The sequence below is a fragment of the Pteropus medius genome, unplaced genomic scaffold (assembly GCF_902729225.1).
Source record: "Pteropus medius unplaced genomic scaffold, Ma_sr-lr_union100, whole genome shotgun sequence".
In the NCBI taxonomy this organism is placed as follows: domain Eukaryota; kingdom Metazoa; phylum Chordata; class Mammalia; order Chiroptera; family Pteropodidae; genus Pteropus; species Pteropus medius.
The window spans coordinates 12774138-12793544 of record NW_024346667.1 but is presented as its reverse complement, the minus strand read 5'-3'; the positions used below and the strand labels follow the sequence as shown (position 1 = coordinate 12793544).

Sequence of the window (19407 nt, the reverse complement as noted above, 5' to 3'; positions counted from 1 at the left end):
GTTCACCAACCTTGCTTCACAGAGACCCTTCTTATTTGGCTGCACTTCTGGAGTATAACTTGTAAAAAGGATTAAAAGACAGTTTTGCAGACTTTGGGTATTTCTTCACCTGAGTCCCTCATAAATAATGCTTGTAGTTTTCCGGCCAGTGATCGTCTTATCTTTAAATGAAATGAATTTTCTTCTGTCCTCCATGCATACATTTCTTACATATTAATATATTTCTAGGTTTTTGATATGGGGAAAATAACAGCCCTTTCTATAATAGTAACGATAGCATGTCTCTGATAGTTGCCAGCATCTTCTCACACAGTATCTCAAGAGCCTCCAAACAATCCTGTGAGCTACACAGAATCCTCATCCTCATCCTCAAACAGTTGATTGGAGACAGATGATGCAATGGAAGCAGAAAGCAGGAGTTTAAGTCATGTCTCTGACTCCGGAGTCTTGCTCTCTTCCACTGAAGCTCGCAGGTATCTCCCCAGATACACATCTATTCATGACTTGAATTTCTTTAAAAAGGCACTACCTATCCATCATTCAGTTACTTCGAGCCAGCTCTCCAATGTTGACCAAATACAACCCAGAGAAGGAATCTGTAAACAGAAGGGAAGTACCTTTCTACCAGGTTACAGCGGGCAGGGGAACACTGGGACTGAAAAAGCCGGCTCTATTTTATTCTTTCATACATAAATTGGAAAAGATTAAAGACAGAAGAAGAAGAAAAAAAAAGTCTCAGGCCCCTGACATTTGGGGATTGATTATGATTATTGAGTGGATCTGGAGACATGATGTTCAGCTAGAGACACAGACATTTAAGATTAACTAATACAATTCTTTGTTGTCAGACTTGCATCTCACATGAGAATATGAATACTAGTGATGACTAGCACAGTGCCTCGTACTCCTTCCGACTCAAGGCTAGACACTATGCTATGTGCTTTACATATAGTATATCTAGCCCTGACAGCAGACATATTTTTCTCATTTTACAGATGAAGAAACCAAGCTTAGTAAGATTTAAGAACTTGCTCAAGACCATACAGTGAGTCACAGACTGATAACTTGAAAAACAATTCTATCTGACTCTGAAGTCTGGCTGATTCTACTCTGTTCCAACCTGTGAGAGGTAATGAGAATAAAATACTTGTGGTGACATTTGTGAAGAATGGGAAACTGACTTAAAAATTATGTATAAGTGATAAGTAAATAAAAATGAATTATGCTAGGATTTTAAAACAAAATAAGGATCTTGGAGATTTTCAATTAATTCATCGATTTATTATTGCCATTGTAATTCTCATTCTGGACCAGTCTTATTATTTCAGGGCGGGCAGACTTGTCTGAGTGAGCCACCTTACTGAGTGGTGCTAAATAATAGATTAATTCTCACATTGACGAAGGGCTGTGGTGCTAAGCTTTAGGGTTCTATTTTCAGCCTTTCTTAGTCAATATTTTATCAGCAATTTCCATGCAGACATAAAAATCTTGCCCATTAGAATTTCAAAAGATATAAAATAAGAAGAAAAACTAATAGAGGCGGGACTTAAAAAAAAAATCCTTCAGGAATGATTGCCTAAAACTAACAAGTCAAATTAAAAAGTAAGTATGCAATTTAGGTTCAAAAAATCAACCAGAGAGATGCCGTAGCAGAGAGGCCTGACCCAATAGTAGTGTATAAGGGTACAATGGGTGTGACAGAAAGAGCACTTCTTGCCTTTGAAAACTCACAGAAATGTGTTGAATCTTGACTTTGATGCTTAATAGCTATTCGACAAAAATACCGTGATATAGTCACTCCAAGCCTCTGTTTCCTCATCTGCATAATGAAAATAATATGCTTGCCTTGCATAATTATCATAAGGAGTAAAGATGGTGTATATAAGAGGCTGGCATATAATGAGTGCTTCGTAAAAGTAGAAATTTTTGTCTGGGAAAAGACTTAGGTGTGCCAGTAGGTAATAAGTTCACAAATCTGTATACAACCACCATCGTAACCATCATGGACAATAATATTAACTAACATGATTATTGGTGCCAGGCACTACAATTAGCTTTATATACCTTGTCTCAGTTTTCAAGAAAGCCAATCTTGTTGTTTTCTTCCCTCCTTCTCATACCTTTAGAAGAACTCACATATCTTACACAAAATGCACAGTCTGTCCTTCCAGTCAAAGAATAGGCCTATGGGGAAATAGTTCTACACAAATGTACAAAAAAACCTCTGTCAACTATCAGTATAGGACAATGTAATTCTTTATCTATAAATATAAGCAGCAGAAGAAAATGAATAATATCAAAGAGAGGTTCAAAATAAACAAATAGAATAATTCAAGAGGAAGCAGATATAGAATGTAGAAAATAACTTTTAAGAGAACCTCTAATTAGTATCCTCAGAGAGATTCTGCAAGTTATTATATAAATTTAAAAAGGAATAAGTTGATGTGAAAAAAGAATAATCAGAAAAGAAGGAGTTCTTGCAAATTAAAAATGTGATTAAAAATAATAAGATGGATATGGCTGAAGTATACATTAATGATCTGGAATATGAAGTCAAGAAATATACTAGAAAATAGACTAAAAAGACTATAATATATAATATTAGACAGGCAGGGATGTCCAATCTTACCATTCCTATTCAATGTCATACCAGAAGTCTGAGCAAACACAATACGAAATGAAAATAGAAGGTATACAGATTGGGAAGGAAGAAATAAAACTTTTTTATTCAGAGACAACATGATTGTTTATGTAGAAAATCCCAGAGAATCAACAAATAAAACCTAATAAGGGATTATAGAAAAGTTGCAGAATACAAGGTTAATATACAAAAGTCAATTTCTTTCTTACATATCGGCAATAGACCTTTGGAATTTAAATTAAAAACACAATACCATTTACATTAGCACCAAACAAATAAAATACTAAAGCATAAATCTAACAAAATATCTGCAAGATACATATGAGGAAAACTACAAACTCTGATGAAAGAAATCAAAGAAGACCTAACTAAATAAACAAAGAGATATTCCATGTATATGAATAGGGAGACTCAATATTGCTAAGATGTCAGTTCTACCTTACTTGATCTACAGATTTGATGTGATTCCAATAAAAATTCCAGCAAGTTATTTTGCGGATATCGAGAACTTGATTTAAAAGTTTGTTTAGAGAGGCGGAAGACACAGGATAGTCATCACTCAATTAAAGGAGAAGAGCAAAGTCAGAGAACTGACGCTATGCAACTTTCAGATTTACAGCAAAGCTAGAGTAATTAAGAAACTGTGGTATTGGCGGAAAAAATAGACAAAGATAAATGCAACAGAATAAAGAGCCTAGAAATAGACCCACACAGATATAGTCAAATGAATTTTGACAAAAGAGCAAAGGCAATTCAATGGAAAAAGGCTGGTCTCTTCAACAAATGGTGTTGGAACAACTGGACCACCATACACACACACAAAAAAATAATGATTTTATTTCCATCTTTAACACTAGTGGAAGAGTCCAAAACAGACTGATGTACATAGATATAGTTTAAATTTAACGACAACAAAATAAAAGGGGATTCTTTCATATCAACCTTTAGCTATTTTGCAGTTTCTGAATAAGTGGAACCTAAACACATTTTCCTCAGTTTGGCTTAGGATATAATAATACAACTTTTATAATCAAACATTTATGTTATCTTTAAGCATAAAATTTCAGAAATTTTGAAACTTCAAGTAGAAATTACAATAAAGTTAATATAGGCACAGAACAGAATATAAATGTTAAAGGAATATAATATAATAAATGTATTATGTATAAAAATAATAGTAGAACAAAAAGTAGGACATGAAGTTGAAAGGAGTGTTCGTATGGTGGGGGGGTTAATAGATACTGTCTCATGTTAATAAATCAAGATATAAAGATTTACCTATATTATTTTAAATCAGAAAGTCAGTCACTAAAAGGATAAAAATAACTGATAAAACCAGGATAGAGAGGAGAGGGTACAGGTGAAGGGAAGAAAGTGTATTCTGCATCTTTCATAGTGGAAATCAATATAATTAGCCCAGAAATATATTTAAAATAAAAGTGTTAGTATTTTTTAAAGTCGTAAAGGTAACAAAAAAGGATATTTGAAAACAAAACCTGTGATCGTGGCTTATTTCTGGAGAAGGAAACTTTCAATTTTAAATTTCGACCCTTTGGGACTGTCCACATTTTAAGAAACAGTATTTATGGATAACTTATATAATAAAAAAAAACTAACTCAGTAAATGAATGAGTAGATAAATAAATTAGTAAAAGAATAACATAGATCTAACTGACAAAGAAAAATGTTCAGAATACATTACCGTTAAGTGAGAGAGTAAATTGCAGAATGCTTTGAATTATATGATTCTAGTTGTGTAAAAGGAATAAAGGAAGTGTATAAACATTTGCAAATGAAAAGCAATGTCTGGAAGCCCTTGGTATAAATGAAACTGCTAACAAGGCCACTTCTAGAGAGTGAAGTTCACAAGCAAAGGAATGGAGGACTTTATATTTTTGCTTTACATGCCTCCGTGATGTTTGGATTAAACACAAAGCATATGCTTAAATACATAATACTTTCAAATGCCATTTTAAAATATGAAGTTAAATAAAAGAAAATAGGCAATTCCTCTCCAAAATATGGGGATGCATGCCCCTGAACAACAGTGGAAAGGATGAACAGGTGACAGAACACTTCTTTATGTGTTCAGGCTACGCTTGGAAGGTCAGCCTCCTCTTATGAATCACATTAAATATACTTCCCTCTTTATGCATGTAATTTACTTTTGTTGCAGGAAATTCAGAAAGTAGAGAAGAAGACAAAAATTACCTACAACACCATCATCTAATGATAACCACTGTTAACATTCTATGTAATTTGCCATTGCCATTTTTTAAAAAAAAACAAAACTGGGATCATTATCTACATCCTGTTTTGTGACCTGTTTTTAGAAGAGTGTATCATGGCCAGCTCTGCCTGACACCTGTTTTTGCCTGTAGCATAGTATGCAAGGCTGCTGGGCATCTTATGGGAAGGTTGTATCAAACTTATTTCACCCATGCCTTTTGTTACACACGCAAGCTATTTCCATTTTTTTTTTTTCAGTATCAGACATAATGCTGCAAAGATGTCCTTTGCTCATTTACCTTAACCTTGTTCATGTTCCCCATTAATTTTTGTTGAGGTTAAAAATCCTAGAAGTGGAATTGCTAGGCCCAAGAGTATACCATGTTTAATCTTCTGAGACGTTTTATAAATTGTCCTTTAGGCATTTCGCTCAGCAGTATGTGAGTATGTATTTCCCTGCACTTTTTCTAATAACCATTATTATTCTTTTTATACCGATGTTAATTTATTTTTAAAGTTATCTTTTACTTTTTGACCTAATTTCTGTTAAGCAAGTAATACATGCATGTTGAAATTCAGATCGACACAAAGAAAAAAATAAAAATCACTCGAAATCCTACCACATGTGGAGATCCACTATAAACACTTTGGTGAAGAATTTTCAGAATTTTTATATATGCATATCCACTTTTAAAAAACGGGGTCAAGTTGTTTATACAATATTATAATGTGGTTATTTCAGTAAACAGTACAGTGTAAACTATATATCAGTAAATACAATTTTGCCACCATTATTATTGCATGCCATTTTACAGACTTAACATTAATTCATTTACCCATTATTGGTCAAATAAGTTATTTTCAATCTTTGACTATTATAAAGAAAATTGTAATAAACAATCTTATAAAATACATATTTAGTCATTGGTCCAATATTTTTAAAGCTGTATTTCTATAAGTGGCATGACTAAGTCAAAGACTCACATTTTTAAGTATCTTGATCTGTGACGCTAAATTGGTTTCTACACAGCTAATACTGATCTATATCTCACAGTGATGAAGAAAGCCTACGTCTCTGGTCCTTCATCTATGGCTTTTATCAAGTTAAAAAAAAATCTTTATAAATCTGCTAAATGCAAAATGATAGACAACATAGTTTTAATTTCATTTGCTATTAATATTTATTATGTATTTATCAACCACTTGTGTTCTTCATGTGATTAAAAAAAGTGATTCATGTCTTCTGCTCATTTTTACATTGTGGTGTTGATCATTTTTTTAATGATATATAAGACCTCCTTATATGATTAGTATATTTAATTTATACATTAATTGTTATATGTATTATAAATATTTTCCTTAATTTATCTTTAGCTTTTCAATTTTTTATGGTATTTATTATACACAAATGTTATCATCACTATCTGGTAAATTTATTAATCTTGCCTACCAATCTTTGCCTTTGATGTTCATACTTAGAAATTTCTTCCCCACCCCAAGATCATAGAAATATGCTAGTTAAATTTTTTTCACTCTTAATTATGAATATTTTATATGTATAAAAAGCACAGAAACTAATGTAACAGCACTAATACCGGATGTTAATATTTTGCCACATTTATTCAGTTCTCTTTTTCTTCCTCTCTCTCTTTCTATGTCACAGATATAACTAAAGCTTGATTATTATTTTCTCCTCACTTTGTTCCCCAAAGTAATTATTATGTTGAAGTTAGTGGGTATTACCAGCACATATAATTTTGTATGTTTATAATGTATGTATAAACAGCCACAGTCAATATATACTTTCTTTTTTTTACCCCAACTTGTAATTTTGATATTTGCTCATTTTGCTTCATAGATCCCTAATTCTTCTATTTTTGTTTTATCCTATTCCATTAAGTGAATAAACTTCATTTTATTTATTCGTTTATTCATTTTTCTTTGACTATGGAGTAGTTAAGTTGTCTCCATTTTTTCATAATGACAAACTGCACTGAGGTGAGCACATGTCCCCTGCGTATGTATGCGAGAATGTCTCTGAACAACATAGCTTTAATTTACTTTGTGGACCTACAAACTCCTTCAGCTCTATGACAAATTCCCAAAATGGTTCAAAGTGCCAATTTATACTCTCACCAGCAGCACCTAAGAGTTCTCATTTTCCCCATATTCCTGTCAAACCTGATGATATCAGACATTACTTTTTACTAATTAAATAGGTGATAAATCTTTTGGTTTTAGTTTGTTTTTTCTTAATTACTCTCAAGATGCTTATTTATATAGAGTTTTCTCTCTGTGTATATCCTTTGATCATTTTAAAAAATACAGGGTTAAAAAAAGTCATTTCTAATATCAGCTAAAAATATAATTGCCTAGAAATATATTTAACGAAAACATGCAAACTTGTACGAAGATACAAACTGCTTTGAAAGACATTAAAGAAATACCTAAACAAAAGGGAAGATACACATTGTTCACCGTTAGGAAGGCTCATATCTTAAAGAGGTACATTCTCCTCGAATCATTCAAGAATGGAATGTGTTTCAATCAATATTTCAACAGATGTTTTTGAAGAACTTTACAAGCTAGTTCTAATAGATTCTTTCCCATGTATTGCCAGCTCCTTCACCTTCTTCAGACCTCTGCTCAAATGTCACCTGATCTTTCAAAGTAGCACAAACCCATCCATCCGAAACAGTCTGATTTCTTTTTCCCATAGTTCCGATCCCCACCTGACGCTATAGATTTACTGATTTATTTGGTATCTGTCTTCCCCCACTGGAAGGTGAGCCCTTGAAAACAGGCCTTAATTTTGTCCGTGGATGTAACTCCAATGCCTCTAATAAAAGTACACAGATATTTTTGAATAAATGAATGGATGGCTCTTCTTCTAATATGGCATCCATCCTGAATCTACAGTGGTGACGAGTGTCATCAAATTTGTTCCTTGCAAAAGTGCTGTGAGGTTTTGGTGGGAGGGTGGGGGGTACTAAGAATTATTAAACGATGTGCCAGGATGAAACCCGCCCTCATTTTAGTCCACCGCCTTTTTCACTTCCTCTCCTGGCCCAGAACTATTGTCATCACTTTCCCCAGGATCACAGGCACAGCAGGAATTTAAATCACAATAAAAGCATTTAAGCAGCACTCAGCCTCTTAGCTGAGCTTCACTCTCCTTGTCTGGGAGCCGCTGTGAGGAACTCAGGCACCTTCTGCGACAGCACTACGTAAAAGTTACAAACCAGGTGCTGATGGTAGCTGCTTCATTAAGCACACGCCCCACACTTTCACTCTCTTTTTTAAAAATTTTATTGTATTAGTTTCAAGTATACAGTACGTTGGTTAGACATTTATATCGTTTATAAAACATCCCCCTAATTGTGCTCTCCTCTGGCTCTCCACCTGGCCATTACATCACTGCTGACTGCGTTCCCTATGCCGGCTCCCCATCCCTGTGACCGTCTATCAACTACTAATTTGAACTTCTTTAACTCTTCACCCCTTTCTCCCAGCCCCTCAATTCCCCTCCCCTCTGGCTATCACCAGATTGCCCTGTATATTTGTGAGTCTGTTTTTGATTAGTTTGTTCTTTTTCTTCCTTAGATTCTGCATATAAGTGAAATCATATGGTATTTATCTTTCTCTGTCTGACTTATTTCACTCAGCATAATAACCTCTAAGTCCAACCATGTCATTGGAAATGGTAGGATTTCACTTTTTTTAATGGCTGAGTAATATTCCATTGTATATATGAACCATTACTTCTTTATCCAGTCGTCAGTTGATGGGCATTTAGGTTGCTTCCATATCTTGGCTATTGTAAATTGTGCTACCATAAACATAGGTTCCTCTCCACCATTGTCAGAGAGAAAGACTGTCTCCCTTTGGGCACTGCTGTAGGGCAGTCCCCAGCCGCTTTGCCCCAGGCGTGCACTCCTGAAGGCCCAGCAGAACGGAGCACTTTTCCCTGTCGCTTCTAGAGAACAGGCCTGAGATCCCTGTTCAAGCCCTGGGAAAGCTTCTGATGAGCCTTTAGCTTCCCGAGATCACGGAGGGTTCATATAAAGTCTGCAAGTTTGGGAAATATAGACCACATCCACCTTTATTCCCGCCCGCTTGCTTCCTTCCTTCCTTCCTTCTTTCCTTCCTTCCTTCCTTCCTTCCTTCCTTCCTTCCTTCCTCTTCCCCTCCTCCTACCACCTTTAGAATGTAGTCCAGGCATCGCCAACTCTGTAGAGCCTTTCCTGGAACCCCGTACTCGCTAAGTCACCCACCCTTCTGGCCCATAGCACTTCTTATAGCACCAGTCGCAGTACATTGGGCCTTTGTTCAATGTCTGCCTTCTAAGTCAGACTCCTTGGGAGTGCCTCAGGGGAAGGGGCTATTTATTTTTCACCTTTGTATCTTCGGGGCCCATCTCAGTACTTGGAACATGTTAAATAGGCAATAAATCTTTCTCTTCTTTTGAATGAATGAATGAATTAGTCAATCGATTAGAGAAAACTCAAACATAAGAAAATGCCTACTTATCTGCTTCCCCCCAATATCCCAGTACCGTAAAGAGTAAACAGTTTAATTTACCAGGCCAATGGTAGAAAGATATCATTTATACGAAAGCCAGTGTTATTCTATACCTTGATTATTGATCATTAGCCAATACTTTGGGACCGACAAGGCACACTGATCTAATGTGTAATGTTGTATTATACCTAAGATGCCCAAGATGAAATTAGAATTTACTCTCTTTTATTGCATGTTTACTTCCTACATTTCAGAAAGTCTTTCCCTTTTAAAGGCTACTAATTTTAAATAATTACAGTGTATAATTTAACAGTGATTCCCAGAAAAGCAAGGAGACATGAAATTGAATTATGCCCCATCTTCTTTGCTTCTAGGTATGCACGCTTGAGTTTAAGGAGATTCAGGACAGGATTACTAAGAGAGAAAGGAAATCAAACACATTTAGGAAGCCAAAGTCACTTACTGGTGCCAAACAGTTTGTTGTTACTAAAAACATAGGTTTGAAAAGGCCCATTGGTATTTAGGGAATCATGGGCCGAAGTCTCCCACAATCGGGTTGAACTAAAGGGTTTGGTCTCGAAGTTCAAAGTTACTTTGGCTCCTTCGCCTTGAGTGATAACATTTCAGTTTGATAAACACAGCTCACCTCCTATGGTTAATGCTTGTAGCAGGAAAGAACAATTAACCAACCACAAATATTTCTGTCAGCCTGACTCCTTGGAGAGAACTGCAAGGCTTAAAAAAATGCCAAAACATTTCCTTTAGTTAAGAACTATGGATGGCCATAATCATAGCAGAATCTCTTTAAAACATTAGCAATTACCTTTGGTTAAAGAAGTAAAAATAGAAGCAACTCTATTAACCATAAGGCACTTTAGCATAACGGGTATGCATACAAGCGGTGAAAGGGACTTGGGTTCAAACCCAAGGCTCCCCACGTGCTAGCCATGTGCTAAGTTTCAGTTTCCTCATCGTTCAGTTGGGGATAATATGTTCTGTATCTCATGACTGGGGCTGGGGGCGGGGAGAAGCGAGAGAGACAGAGAGACAGAGAGAAAGAGAGAGAGAGAGAGAGAGAGAGAGAGAGGGAGAGAAAGATCAGTGTTTTTCAAAATCTTTCTGGGGCCACAGCCTCCTTTGAGAATCTGGTGAGACTACGGACACTCTCCCTAGAAAATACATTTATGCACATACACGTCAAATTTTGTGCCCAGTTTCAGGAACCCTCCCTGCCCACAACCCCACAATGATTCATGATCTATGATTAAAAACCTTGGTTGAGGCTATGGGATAAATGAGGCCAAAGCCTTGGGTTTTGTTTCCTTATAAGTCATTTTATTTCAGAGAGGAAAGTCTGTTTTCTGGCCAAAGAACACATCGGTAACCGCGGCCCGCAAATGTAGTTGCTGACAACAAGGGAACTAGATGAGAGAGGATGAAAAATTTAAGCCACTATCACCATGTAATTCACAGTCCACCCACTCCACCCCTGAGATGAATATTTTGACCCCCTATGTCATTGTCATTCCTTGAAGGGATTAAGAAAGAATAGTCTTCAACTGCGTGACTGACGTTGTTCAGAATGGCTTTGCAAGTTACGCGTTGTTTTTAATCTTAGTCCTCTCTAATGTCAAAAAAAGGAGGCAAACTAAATGTCTAGTTAAAAGGGTGAAATAGAGTTAACACAATGAAATGTTATGCCGTCTCGAAAATGATCGTTGTGAAGACACAGCCATGGGAAAGATGCTCAAATTGTGATAGAAATTAAAAAAAGGAAAAGAAGCAGAATCCAAAGTCATTAAGACTTTTACAATTCCAGCTATGAAAAACGGTATCATATGAACCAAAACAAGTAGTTTTGGGGTAAAAATGTGAGATTATTGATCGCTTATACCTATTTCCAAAAAAACATTTTTGGTATTATATAATTTTTACACTTTTAAAATAAGGAGATGAATGATAAAGCTGTACGGAATCAGCCTGCTCTTACAAATGGCTGTGGTCGCTCTCTAGCCTCTAAGCAGCCCAGGTCTTTGCTTCTGCCACGGGCAGGCTGAGAAGGCTAACCCAGCTACACCGACCCTGTCAGAGCTCCCGAGACCCAGACAAGCACTAACCCCAAACCTGCAGTGAGCACGCATTCTTCATTCCCAGCATCCATCCTGAATCCTAGCAGACCCTGCACAGTTAGGTCTTCAGCATCTGAGTCTGGGTTGGTTCATGCAAACATCACAAGGATTTGCATGTCTAAATCTAGGTGAGTCTTTGATTTTTAGATTTATACCATCCACAAAGAGGCTGACTCACAGAGTCAGAAGTAAATAACTTGTCCAGGGCAACAAAACTGTTTCTGGTGGGACAGCATTAGAATCCGTCCCCTACCAAGCCTGGGGCCTTGCTGAGTGTCCTGCTCCCATCGGCTGCTGCTAGAAACAGACACAGGGGCCCCACGGGGTCCCCATGGGTGCTGGGTGGTTAGCTACTCTCACAGCAGCCAACCAGAGAAAATTACTGAAAAGCTTCCTGCAGTGAAACCTGCAGGAGGGGCAGCAGATTCATCCATCAGGAAGTCACTGACCTTCCGCAGGGTCGCAGTCAGCATACTGGGCAATTGCACAGAACTTTCTAAGTAAAAGTAGCGCATGCTGCAGTGTGGCTCTGACTTCAAGGCGTGGCTCACTCCCCTTGGGCCAAAGCCCTAACCGCCCCCCTCTCAGCTGGGCTCCAGCACCTGCAGCTGGGGGGACATGAACAGTAAGAGCAGCAATCAGCCCGCATCCTGCACACGTGGCATTTCCTTCCCAAAGCGCTCAGCGGACGGACGCAGGGCCGCCCGGCTTCCTGTGAAACCCTTCCTCCTGCAGCTCCTCCACCAGGCTCTTTTGGCCCCCAGATAAGTGAGTGGCTCCCTCATCTAATGGCCCCAAAGCCCGTGGCAAGACCTTCTGGCATGGGAAGGATGGGTGTACATGTCTGACTTCAAAGCAACTCTCATTTTTGCACCTTTGGGTGCCTAGCATGAGTCTGGCTGTCCACGTATCACAATACGTAATGATTGACAACTAATAGTTCTAGGGCCAGGAGACCATGAGGTGGGGAATTCTGGGAAAGGACTGACCCCGAAGAGTGGACGGATGTGGGAGCAAAGGAGAAATGAAAGGCGATGGCAAGGAGGTTTGATCCAGTGGGTAGATGAGAAGATGCCCACCAAGAAAGGGACAAGGAACTTGGCGTGTACTAACCCAGCCCAGGATGGGACACGCCTTCTCAGGAAGGTCGTTTCTTCAGGCAAGATTGTGCCAGACGCCTCCTTGGGCAGGGGTTTCCCAGATGCTGTGTGAACACCCCTTGAGCTCCTCAGTCCCTGGCTCTCATTTCCTTCCATGTCTGCAAGCTGGGGACATTTTCACAGCAGGCATGTAGCACTCACCCCGACGTGGGCGGTAAGCTTCCTTTGCCTTTCCGTGATGCCCTAATCAGTGCTCTGCACACAGTGAGCAATGAATAGACCGATTTATGGAGTGTTAAGAGCACTGTTTTTGGAGCCACACAGAGCATCTAGGCTCTGGCCTTCTAGCCTGGGCCCCATGGAGGGCTCCTGACAACATCGCAAGGCTGTTATGGGGATTATGTGCACTTATGTGCTCAAAGCACTTGGCACAATTCTTGGCACTCAACTACTGGCAGCTGTTCCGCATTTGACCAATATGTCAAATAGACCCATCAAAGCGTTGACTAGAAGGGATGCTCAGAGGCCATTTAGTCTACCCCCTTGTTTGGCAGAATTGGAACCTGAAGCCCAGAGAGAGGGTCACCTGGCCGAGACGGCAAGGCCGGTGCCCAGTTGTAGAAATGTAGTCTCGGGGACAAAAGTAGCTTGGCACAGGCTGGCACTCTTGGACTCTCTTTCCCCAGCTCTCCTGATTTCTTCCTCCTACTGGCTCCAGGCTACGGCTCCAATCTTATTTTGAGGTCACCGGTCTGCCTTGCTCATACCATCTGCTCCCCGACATCTGTTTGCTCTTTGGCACCCTCTCAACTTTATCTCCACATGGATCTTTGTATCCTCCCAAACCCTCAGGTCCACCCTCTGGAATTTTCTGATTAGCTACTCCTAAATTCTAAGCGCTTGCTGGCCTCTTGAACTGGACCTTTTATATCTACTGGAGTCACAAGGCTCCTGCCGCTTAAAAGTTCCTTTAGAGCGTTGACTTCCCGTCCTCTGACAGCTCCCAGCAGCTGGGATGTGAGTGGTGTCTTCACCTCCAATCAGGACAGCTAGACTTGCCCTCCTCAGGTGCAGTGAGACATTCCTTTCCCTCGCAAGATCCATTGGCACCTACTGGCATTTTGACATTCTCCTGGTTGTCCAGATCAGACCCACCAGATCCAGGATCGTTCCCCGGGACAGGGTCTGCCACAGGTAGGAAGGGAGAACAGTCTGCTTGAATGGTGTCCAAATCGAACTAGTTGGCAAGCCTTCCTTCCTCCCTAATCCTGCTCAGCTCCCTTCCCCCTCACGCCTCCCAGTCCATGGGTACTCACACGGCAACCTAACTTTGTCAACATGGTTTGTAAACAAAGTTCCCATTTGTACTTGATGATGGAAAAAATATCAAAGCGGTAAGCCCAGTGGTGCTCATCACTGCTTTTGTCATCAAGTAGAGATAACACATGTTTTTTTAAAATATTAATGGATGTTTTTTTTCTTCCATTAATTTGTTATTTTGTTCCTGACCCACTTTCAAGCCATTGCTGCAGGGAAGTAGAAAGTAGGCAGAGAACTTTCTTGGCTTAGATCAGATGACGTGGACCAATTGACAGTAATGCTGTGAGTCAGTCTGGGCAGATGGGCTCGAGGGTCTCACTGAGAGTCCATGACCCAGAGTGATATGGGAGTGGCATGATGATTCCTGCATTCGTGATGTGGCTCAGGAATAGAATTTCACATTGACCCAGGAGCATGTGGGACAGCCTCCTCCTCCCCTCAGGAGTTAACCAGAAGCCAATCTTTTGTGTGCCAGCGGCCTCAAACCTTCCTTTGATGAAGTAGGATGAGAGCCATGAACATTCTTTTTCAGAAGGATTGCTCATGTCCTCAAAAGCTTGGTTCCAAAAATGCAGGTTCAGGGAGCTCACGGACTCCATGAAACTCATCAGGGGTCAATAATCACCAGCTGCAGCAACTGGTGCAGGGGCATGATGGCTGTGGAGAGGGTCTTCAACCAGGGCTGAGTACCCCTTAACCCTCTTTTCTTTTCACCAAGCACACAGTAGGACCACCGGCATACCTGGGCCAACTCTGCCAGGCCAAGAACTCAGTAAAACTTGGGCAACAGATTATTCACCACATGCCCTTGCTCAGCAAAGCCAGGGGCAGACAGGATGCTGAGCTGCAGTTCGGCCCTGAGGGATTCTGCCTGTCAGTCAGGGGGTAGCCTGTGCTGGTTGATTAGAGCCAGTTGTTAAATTCGAGGCAATTTTGTGAACTGTTTGTTTGTTAAGCATCTCATTATTCAAAATTAAACCATATAAAATTAAAATTAAATTATATAAAATATAGTTAGATGAATACATTGAAAACAAGGGTAAGACACATTCAAACTTCTTCCTGGTTATTTCACTACATCTTACTATTATCTCTGCTCTTGAGGTTGTTTACATCAATTGCATCTGCGTGGTGGAACTACTATATAATGGTGTGCTGCTGCATGTCTGTTCCCAACTTTTTGTTCAGTCAAGTCATGTTGGGAGCTTGCAATTGGCAGTGGTGAGGGTGTTTACACCGCAGGAATAGGCAAGTGCTACAAATTGGGAATCCATTTGTTTTGTTGATTTTCCAAACTTAACACAGTGATGGAGAATATGTTAATAAAGTAGATTGAACTTAAAAACGTGTCTTGCTTGTAGTTGTGAATAGCACAAAAAAATTGAGGACTTTTTTCAAATAATTAAAAACTATTATCTAATTTAGCAAAGAAGGTTCACCTCATTGAGTCAAAAGTTTGGCAAAAGTCAACAAAAGCATTCCATGGGTAATCAATTTATATTACATATAAATTGTGTACTATACATCCTTTATATTGGTAAAAATTTGTAATAAATTTAAATTCGTGTATACGTGCACATTTCCCGGAAAGCTGCTTGTTAAACATTTACCATCATACCACTGCTTTTAGTCTAGAAGGTGCCTATCTTAATTAGCCTAACACTTTTCCCATTGGACTGACAAGTGCCAGGGGGTCCATCAGACAGATGGACACCACAAAATGGAAGTGACCCCTTTTCTATGTTGATATGTAGGAAAAGGAGCGTTCGGCCTTTTCTATAAAGCTACCCAAATAAAATCATGAAATGGTTATTACTTTTGATCTTATCTTCAAGTAGAATGCTTTAAAAAAAAAAAGATATGAATTAATTTTATTTTAAAAAATCTAATAGTACTAGAAATGGCATGAATAAAAAATTTTTAACATGAAATAATTATATACAATCTTTGTAATAGTACGAGATGACCTATCTGTAAAAATAGACAGTTGAAACTGAGGCTATTTGTATAACTATAATAGACTCACAGCTGACTATGCCACTAAAGGTTGGCCCTGTTGATAAAATTAAAAACCAAGGAATTGTTTTATGTTTCGCACTTGGAAAGGGAACTAATTCTTATTAAGCACTCACACCATGCATCAAGCTCTTTCAAAAATGATGTCCTGGTTTTGTTTACTTATTCATTTTCTGATATTTCCAAAAAGATGTGAGCCCACTTATAAAAATAAATATGAAGCAATAGGAGAGAAAAATAGATGAAGAAATCCAACCAAAGGGTAATTTAAGACAGAAAAGCAAATTTTCTGGCAGTAAAACTGGTAACAGAAACACAGACCATGAGATGGGGCTACTCAACTGCTAATGGTTAGATGCAAATTGGGCTCGAGGTGACCTGGAGAGAAGTGTCCCAACAGAGAGTGGGAAATTTTTGGTTTGAAGAGCCAGTGTCTGTAAGACATCCATTGTTCCAGAGAACGTGGATTTCCCGGGGCTGGAGTCTGAGATCCTCTCAGGGTAGTCCTGAGTGGCATGGTGTACAGCGGTCTCAGTGGCATGATAGCAATGATACTACAGTGAGTGTCCACCTTGTCTCTTCCAGCAGCCTTCAGCATGAGCCGAGGACGGCCCACCCTCGCCCTCGCCCGATTCTGGAATGCGGTCCCTGAATACCTCAAGCTCTGAGATCCAGACACACTGCTCTCAGGCTGATCAGCTCCCTACAGGCGGAATACTCAACATAGCTAGATTTAGGTTTCTCAACCTTATTAAACTCATTTCCTCTTTTGATAAATATTAACTCACACTCTCCCTTTTCGAGATTTCAAAATAAATATGCATATAAATAAGCCACAGAAATTACAATGTGCCTTTTCGAACTACAAGGACTCCTCTGGTGATTCTTACATGGAGAATTGAATAGAATCTAGATAGAAATATTGTGGACTCTTCGATTTCAATTCACCTAAGAATGAGGGCTTTGAGGGTTAATACTTATAACCCTGGAATGTGCTGTTATCAGCAAGTAGAGAAATAAAACTAGAGGGTATAAGAAACCTACCTGAGCTAGGTAAGGCTGCCAGTACAGAGAGAGGTCAAATTATTGTTAGCTCATGAAAGCATTTGGTAACTTGCCAAAGGTCACACAACCAGGAAGTGGCAAGATTGGACCTTGAACACAAGCCCTCTGGTCACAAGGCCAGGCGTCCAACCTCTACGCTACACGACCTCTCAGCTCTGTCTTACTCCTGTGCCCAAGTTCTTTCCACTTCCTTGTATCCACAACACACTGAGAGATCAAATTAAATTTATCCCCACTAAATATTAGACTCGGTGATTCCAAATATTTAGGGGTTGGCAGCTTCCTTGGGGAATCTGATGAAAACCATAAACGCTCTTTGCAAACAGGTGTGTATGTCCACAGAAGCTTGCATACAAGTTCAAGGAGCTTGTATGTCTCATTAAACTCATCAGCGGCCCATGGTCTCAGAGGTCAGAACTCTTGGCTTAATACATTAAGTGCAGATCATCTCACACCCTTGTAGACTCTCCGTGAACATATACGAACCTTCCCTGCACTTGAGTGACACTGTGAATCAGGCCCTTTTTCAATTTTGCGCCTCTGGTGCCTCACCTGCCCACCACGTGCCAGATGCTGTTCTGGGTGCCGGGACTCAGAAGGGAGCAGAAGAAGGCCTGGTCCCTGTCCTGGAGGAGCTCAGGTACAGAGGGACAGCAGATATAAAAACAAATAGCCCTCAGCATGTGCTGGAGGCTCTTGGGGACACAGGGATGGATTTGGGTGCTGGCAACAGAAGAGAAGACATTGACGCTGGTTCTGAGAATTAGAACGAATGGGACTTGGCCTAGATGGGAAAGTGGGAGGGGACCCCAGGCAGAAGGGCCAGCAGGAGCACCGCTGGTGCATTCCAGGAGCAGTGCACGCTGGTGTAGTCAAAGGGGACAGGGAGGCAGTGTGGGGAGCAATAGATGTGACAGGAAAGGTAGTTTAGGCTCAGTGGTAATCCCAACTCTTTACTTTTAATCTTCATCTAAGTGTTGTGATTTTCATCTAAGTGCTGTCTTCCTGTGGCTTCATCACTCTTTCTTCTTTCTCATCTGCTTCTGAAGCATTTCTGTAATCTGGCTAAGACATCGCCTTTGAACGAGGGTGCACCTGCTCTGCCAGGCCCATAGGGTGTGTGGGGGGGAGGGTGGAAAGGGTGAAGGGGCTGTCAGGCCTCTCTGTCTCCCCATCACCTCCCCACACACCTGAATCTCATAAGCAAGAATGCTGGCCTCTGGTGGCCTCATCTGGCTGCTGCAGATTCTAAGGCAGCAGAGTAGGCTCCCAACACCAGGTTGTCACTCAAGTAGGAGCTGGCCCTTGGATTCCCACTTTGGGTCCCTAAGGTCACGGCTTTGCTGGGAGGGAAGTGATTTTCTAGCATAACTCACAGCTGCCTGGCTGGCCACAGATTCCATGAGGATGGTTGAGCCTAGAGGATGGCAGATTCCATCCGGGTATTCTACGCACGGTCTGGGACCCCACTTGCCTCCATTCTTGGCCTTCTGCTTCCTAACCCAGGAGGGGTCAGATATGGGTAGCTGGTTAACACCTGGAGGCCCGAGAGCTTGATCCAGCCCAGTGACCTCTGCTGGACTCATAGAGGGTGGGGTACTTAAACCCCACCTTAAACCCCCTGATACAGAGTGAGGGCTCAAAAAATGCATACTGAATGAAAAATAAATAAATAAATGAATGATGAGAAATACCATGAAGAGAGGGAAATACAGAGCTTTCCAGGAATAAAGTGGGGGTTGGGAGAAAGAATGTTAAAAAATGCAAAAGGCCTGCTGTGTTCCAGAATGTTCGAAGAGAGGGTGGGAACCATTGCCAGTCTTCCCAAGCATGTTCAGATTTTGACAACTTCGGCTCTAAGACAGGATGAGTATAAATTATTTTTTGGCTTTTTAATTTGGAATGATTTGGGATTTCCAAAATAATTACAAAGATAGTATAAAGACTTATCATATACCCTTCACTCGGCTTTCCCTAATGTCAGCATCCTACCCCACCAGGTACATTTGCCAGAATAAAGCAATTCATACTGGTAAAGTGACACTAATTAAACTTCAGATTTTATTTAGAGTTCACCTATTTTTTCACTAATGACTTTTTTGTTGTTGTTCCAGGATCCAATCAATCCAAGATGTGAATTCTGAATTTAGTTATATTTCCTTACTCTCCTTGACGTGTGACAAGTTTCCCCACCGTTTCTCGGGTTTCATGACCTTGACAATTTTGAAGGTCAAATATTCTGTAGGTTGTCCCTCAGTTTGGATTTGTCTGTTGTTTTTCTTGTGATTAGACTGGGGTTATGGGTTTGGGGAAAGAATACCACAAAAGTGAAGAACTATTCTTGCACTGTAGCCAGAGTTCCACAATACATGACTTAAGGTCATAA

General features: G+C 39.9%; 1 protein-coding gene across 1 annotated transcript in view; it reads right to left on the bottom strand.

Moving 5' to 3' along the window:
- BLK (BLK proto-oncogene, Src family tyrosine kinase) overlaps positions 1-19407 on the bottom strand; it is a 48766-nt gene that overhangs the window by 28248 nt on the left and 1111 nt on the right. The window lies entirely within an intron of this gene.